Here is a 7902-nt window from a genome sequence, read left to right on the forward strand (position 1 = left end):
TGTTATTCTTTAGTCAGTCAACATTTAATGATAAAAATTTCCTGAGAAGCTGTGAAGTTTATGATAATTTAGTGAGATTATAATTTAAATATTAACATTATTAAAGTTAGATTTTTTATAATATTTAAGTAGTTTAATTTAAAGATGAATAGGTTTTTTCATTAGATTAGGTAAAATAATTAAAATAAAAATTCGATTTTTTTGTTGTTTAAAATGCATTTTTGAATATAAAAATAGATCAGGTGCTCTGAAAAATCATGGGACACTCAAAATCTACAGATTAAACAACTTAAACTAGAGTTTTTAAAAATCTCTACAGGATTTAACAATACTTTTAAATTATTTTTAATTGAAATTTCATACACAAAACAAATTCAATACTATTTTTAATCACTTACTTTAATATAAAATCAAATAAAATATATTTAAAAAAATAAAAAATAAATTGTTATAAATTATAAAATTTTGCTTTCACTGCTTCATAAATGAGTTTTTAATAATATTTTTAAAATTTAAATTTAATTATTAACAATTATTATTAAGTGGATAATAGAGAATTAACATTTTTATCTAATATTTGAAAATATTTTTATAATAGTTACAAATTAAAGTTGATATTTATCTCATAAGTAATGTCCTTTCTACCCTTCATAATAACAATAAAGTTATAATTTATTTAATTTTTAAATAAAGTTATATTTTAGTTCATTTTTATGCATCAAAGTTGAAATTTTGCTTATGTCTACCAAAATACAAATTTAAAAAAATAAAAATAAATAAAAAAATTTAAATAACTACACAAAACATTTAAATAATGTCTCATAAAAAAAATTGCATGTAAAGAAATTGGATCCCTCTTGGCTCATGTTAGATTCATATTTAAGATCGATCTATGCTAGTTCTACAGCCCAGTATGATGTGTAACTTTGTGAGTCCATCAAAGTTGAAATTTTGCTCATGTCGGACAAAAAAACAAAAAAACAGAAAAAACATTTAAATAATGGCACCTCATAAAAAAAATTGCAAGTGAAGAAAATGGATCCCTCTCTCTCATGTTAGATCCATATTTAAAATGGATCTATGCTGGTGATAATGTGAAATGTATTATTGGAGGCATTTTGAAGCCTAGTATGGGGGAGATGTTGTAATGTTCTATCTTGTTTTGTCTTATCATATAAACATTTTGACTCGATCAAATTACATATCAAAAAAATAAAATAAAATAAAAAAACAAAATGGTTAAAAGAATAAAAATAAAATGAATTTAATAATTAAAATAAAATAAAGATAAAACAGTCCATTTATCAGTGTGGTTTCTTGGTTCTAGCTTTTGACAACCCATGGTTTTCTTATATAAGAACATATATAAAAGAAAGAAAAAACATAATTAATAATTAAAATAAAATAGAGGTAAATGTTGAAAAAAATACAACAAGAAATTCCACTCAGTTAACTTAGTTAATTCTAGTTAAGGACATGAAGTTCAATTGTGTGTAGTGATTCCTAAATTTTAAAAGCCTACGTTGAGTTAATTTGACTTAATTTCAATTGTAGCAATCTAATTCATTTAAATTGAATTATGGTCAATTAAACTAGTTCTAATTGTTAATAGAATTAGTGGGCGGTCAGTTAAGCAGTGGGACATGAGCCTAACTCATCTAGTTAACTGATCAAATAATTAACTCATGCATGCAAAGAATACCAGTTGCCTAGTTGTGGTGGAGTTTCCAAGGAAGTTAACAAGCAATGGTAAACTAGTTGAGTGTACATGTGTTCCATCAGGTCTGGAGTTTCCAAGGGAGTTAACAAGCAGTGGTAAACTAGTTGAGTGTACATGTGTTCCATGAGTAGTGGTAAACTAGTTGAGTGTACACAATTTTCATAAGCAGTTGCAAATCTACATCATATTTCTACACTAAAATAGTCTATTACATCATATTTCTACACTAAAATAGTCTATTTACCATTTGTGGTTTCTTGGCTATACGTTTTGACAACCCATGGTTTTTCCAATGGTATTATCCATCTTTAACTTCGGATCTACCAAGCTTGAGAGGGATCAATGTGCAAACTTATTTTCGAGATATCAAATATCTTTTCACGTTGATCCCTCTCTAGGCTTGGTAGATCCAGAGTTAGATGGATATAGGCTAGTGAGATAAGTGTTTTAATGTTTATAAACATTTAGTGACCATTTAATTTATATGGTTGTTCCAATATCATTTTATTAAAGAAAAAAATCATATAAAATTTCTATCTTAATCACATTCTTTTAAAATCTCTATCTTAATCACATTATTTTAAAATCTCTATCTTAATCACATTATTTTAAAATCTCTATCTTAATCACACTCTTTTAAAATTTATAATATTAAAATAATAATATAAATATGAAAAGATCTATTTAGTATAAAATAATTTTTATTTGTAATTGTTTTAATTTTTTTTCCTTTATCTTTTCTTATCTATATTTAATATATTATTAATTTAAATAAAATAAAAATACTTAATTATTAATTTTGATTTTCTTTATCTTTTCCTATCCATATTTAGTATACCATTAATTTAAATAAAATAAAAATAGCTAATTCTTCATATTTAATCCTCAATATTATAATATTATAAACCAAATTTTCAAATATCAATGTGCTATCAAATTACTTTTATTAATCACATTATGTTTGCTTATTGCAGGGATTTGAAAAAATGCAAGGCCATTACAAAAGGAAAATGGGCGAGTTATTGGATTGTACAACCGTGGGCATACACCATAAGAATATCCCGTGCTATCCTCATATACAACTTGATTAACCTTTAGTAAAACCAATGAAGCTTTGATTGGGATAATTTGATTAATCTTTAATAAATAAAAATAAAGTCCCTGAGGCTTTGTTTTGGGATAAGGAGTGATATGTTATTTATTATGTTTTCAGGAGTGATATGTTATTTATTATGTTTTTTAGTTTGTTGTATATATAATATATTAGAAATTGTTTTAGAAGGTGTAAGGTGTAAAGAGAGATTGATAAGATTGTTAAATTGAAAAAGTTGTATTTTGATTATAATTATTGAGCAAACAAATTTTGTTATATGATTTAAATTTAGTTTATTATGAGTTTGTCTTTGCAACTTATTATTTTGTAAAGATTATCAAATTGAAGAAGTCGTAATTTGGGTTCCACAATCATGTTCTTGAAACATTAATTATAATATAGAATATTGTAATCTATAAAAACTGGAAAAATAATTTTATGTCATTGTGAACAAACATTTAATGAATAGAAATATAAAAAAAAATTATGAATAATTAATTAAATGTAATATTAAAATTGACCTTGTGATTATCTTACTTGGGACTAGCACAAATAGATTTGATACAAAATTAATACAAACTGCTCATTTTAAAATAAATCCAAAACATATTAAAAGTAGATATTTATATATAAATAAAAATTCCCAACTTTCTTTTAAAAAATATTCATTATCATTTATAAACTATTCTTTATAAAATAAAATAAACTGTTTCTTAAGAAATCAATATTTCTTTTTTTCCCTTTTCCCTTTAATCTTAATCTAACTTACAAAATTATTTTTTAATACAATATTAAATCATATTTTCAAATATTCTAATAATTGTATTTCTTAAAAGTTTCCATTTTTAAATTAATTCCATTAAAAAATCTTTTATATATAATAATATAAATTTTATTTAAATTTCGATTTTATAAAATAAATTAAAATATTAACTAATCATGAAAATCACATTTGAACCTCTATACAAACTGTATTGAAATGAAATTATTAAAAAAAGTTACATTAAGATGAACATATTTCTCCGAAATTGTCTTATTATTTCTCCCAGATCCACTATGTAAACTACACCATGGAGATGGAATGGTTAAAAAATATGCTCTATGAATTTATAGAGCATGGAGATATATATTCACACATTCAACCAGATTACCATCCGCGACATTGATTTTTCTGTGTCTCCCTTGTGAAAGCTCTGGTCCATTTCTTGATCGAAAGGGGAGAAATTATTCAATTTTTTGTTTTTAATTTTATTAATACAGTGTTCTAAAGTTCAACAATTTGGTTGCAATAAATATAAGTAGAAGGTGTCGGAGATATTATAATGTAAATTAATTTTCAATATTATTTTAATATGTTTAATATTTATTAATAAAATTGAGTTTGAAAAAAATTGCTTTCAAAACAAAAAATCGTTAGAAAAAGCTATTTTTCAAAATTAATTATAAAATAAAATATTTTAGTATTTAACTAGAAAAATGATTTTATATAATGATTTGAAAAAAACACTTTTAGTAATATGCTATTCATGCCATTGTGAATCCACATTTTATGAGTAGAAATATTAAAAAAATTCTGAATGATATTATTAAATAAAATGTTGAAATTGTCCTGGGATAATTTTACTTGATATAAAGATTAATATATTTGATATAAATTTAATTTTATATTAAAATATAAACAATAAAATTAAGATTTTTGCATGATTTGATTTCTTTGCAAATCCCTTTACATTTATGATTATTTATAATTATATTTCGTGGTCCCAAGAAAATGGATTTATTAATAAAAAAAAATTCCTGGGATATTCATCTCCTGCAAAGGGGAAAAATATCCCTAACGAGGAAACAAAACCCAATCTTGCAAATCATTAAATATTAAATAAAATGATTAACAAAATATACAACATCACTTTCAATTGTGCAAATAACTTTGAACATATCTTAGGGCAATGAATCTCCCTACACACCAACCATTGAAAATTATTACAAAGAATTTAAATTAGTGTACATCAAAATTACTGAATTTATATTTTTTCTTTGTCACTTTTGACTTTTGGGAATTTCTCTTAGTGAGAAAGTAATCCAATTGCAAGTTCTGAGCAATATTACTGGAAAAAAGAAAAGGAATTATGCCAATGGCACAAGTGATCCATCGCGGTTATACAATATAAAAGATATTTGAAATTATTTGTTGAAGTGTCTTTTGTAAAATCCTTGTTAATTCAAAGTCTTGCAATCTTCTTGCTATATATTCTTATTCCAATTTCAAAATACCACAATTGTTAATCCCCACAATCTGACCAAACATTAACCCAACAAATGTTCAGTTCTCCGTTCATGAGTGAAATGCCCTCTACTGTAACTGAAGAGACATATGTCAATCTATGAGGAAAAGGGAGACCACCCATGTCGCTCTAATTCACTCAACAAATGTCAGCCGCCTAAGAAAAGTGCAGACGAAATTGCATAGTGAACTGATTCAAAAGATATGCCTATGGGCATAAACATCATGTTATGTTATATTATAGATCAAGAAAGTAAATGAGGTTTTGCTCTAGGATCGTGAGTTTTATAATATTCACTATATTTTAGTTTGATAAATATAGTTTGAGATACCAATATAATATATGGATCAAAAGAGTTTGGCTTAATTTTAAAAATAGTTTACCTCTTTTACATTTGGATTATTTTGTTTTTTTGAAATTCAATCATATAATTTTTAATTATTAGGATTTTTAGATCGATTAGGTATAGCGTAATTGGTGTTGTTGTTTTATGATAAGTAATATATAATATATGAAGTATGAGATTTAAAGTTAAAATTTTCGAGTTAAAAATAAAAATATTATGATTTTTAGTTTTTAAAAAAGATTGTGTAAATTATATAATTTTAATAAATTTATATTTAATTTCAAATAAAATTAAATTAAAAATATAATAAAAGAGAATTAAATTAGAAATATAATAAAAGAGAAATACTGAAAATTAAGAAAATTAAAAGTTTATTTTTAAAATATTTATAATTTTATGTATTTTTAAATAATTATTTTGGAAAAAAAGTGTAACATATTTCGGTAATTTCACATAAAAATGTAAGGAGTTAGAATTTTTTTGATACAAATTACTTCAAGTTTCGAGTAATTATACAAATTATTTCAAGTTTCGAGTAATTATCCAAATCACTATTCCACATTCCTCATTAACCATTAGATAGAATGTTCATTAGTACATAAAGTAACTTTCAATAGAAGACAGTGAGTTGCATAACATTAACAACCACTGTTGTAGTATATTAACATAAATTGTGAGATGAACTTTGCATCTATTTCATGATTCCCTTAATTAGATTAATTAATCACATACTTGACATTATGATTATCATATCAGATAACGAATTAACATCATCAAAGAATTAACATCATAAGACTGACACAATAATCAATCACATCATTGAACACCGATATACCCTAGAAACCCAACCAACAAACGTTTAATTTTTATTATTAAGCGCTCGTGAGAGTGTTCACCCCTCAATCAATGGCTTATAAGGGATTCCATCCCTTATCCATTGCTATAAAATATTATAATGAAATATTATTAAAATACCACATACCTAGCTAAAAGTTATTACAATTTTCATGAAACCATACCTACATATCACCACTCTCTACATCCTTGTGGCATGATTGCTCCATTAGTATATAATCCTGCAACTCGTACTCATGAGTATGGACTGTTAGTTCTTTATCTACCACAATGTGAAACATAATTTGTCTTTGGCACAAACCGCCATCGTTTCCTGTCATTGTTGTCGTCAACAAACTTTGATAACAAAATTAAGTAAAATATTAATCAATCAATAATCAGTTCTTAAAAGCCATCTTTTAACATATATTCATGTGCATACATGAGATGTAAATATAATATCACAACATGCTTCTTCCAACAACATTGTGCGTTGTGCATAATTGGTGTTGTTGTTTTATTTGTGCATGTAACTAAGTAATCTTTCCAATACAATAGATATTATTACGATACATAAAAATACATGCCCCTTATAAGGAAAGACTAACATGATAGACATCATTATCAAGTCCCTTTTCGAAAAGCAACTTTCCCAAGATAGAGCTATTTATAAAATCTATTGTATGCACAATGACATGCATTGCTCTAAACCAGAACTAATGTGTTAGTCACTATTTCTTGCATGCGATATATGTATTTTACAAAGGAAATCTAGTACATTTATTCCAAGTAACTACTTGTTTTATATTCCATAATACTTATTCGTTTCTGCACGCAATTCATATTTCTCTTTAAAAGATCTAACACAATAGTTCTACAAATCCATGTTTCTCTTTAAAATGTCTAACAAAATAGTTATATCTTCATACATGTAATCAACTATGGTAATCAACTATTGCTTCTATGCTTCTGCATATGTGCATATGTGTTCGTTTCACATAATTATTTTCAAGAACCCAACATAGTTTCTCTATTGTATCTGCAAGTTCTCATGCATTTGTTTTCAAGAACGTATCATAATCAAAGTTCCCATGCATTTGTTTTCATGAAAGTATCATAATCAACCTTTCCTTTGGGCATAAGAACTAAGATAACAATAATGTTAACTTTTTTATGCGATAACCCATACAATTAAATCAAACTATCCAATTTACAACACACCCATCATTTATCTTTTTACCCATCAAAGATGTAACTTTTCCAAACCCTTGCAAAGCTTTTTACCCATCAAAGATGTAACTTTTCCAAACTCTTGCAAAGGAATTAACGCAATTAACTTATATTTTCTTCAACAAACAATTATGTCTTATAAACACATAAGGTAGTTATTAAAACTATACGTTTCAAAAGGAAATCCCACTTTCCAAGAAAATAATTTAATTAATTTTTCTCTTTTAATTTTCATCACCCATAAAATTATTTCACAAGTTACCCTTTTTAATCTATATTCACTTCCAAGAAAATAACTTGGATAAGAAAAGCTCATGCATCCTATATTTTCTTACATAAAATGCATTTGCATTGTTATATAAAGACAAGAAAGATTACTTATCTTTTAATGCTG

The sequence above is a fragment of the Pinus tabuliformis genome, chromosome 6 (assembly GCF_031772625.1).
Source record: "Pinus tabuliformis cultivar Carrire ecotype Pingquan chromosome 6, CPIR1, whole genome shotgun sequence".
In the NCBI taxonomy this organism is placed as follows: domain Eukaryota; kingdom Viridiplantae; phylum Streptophyta; class Pinopsida; order Pinales; family Pinaceae; genus Pinus; species Pinus tabuliformis.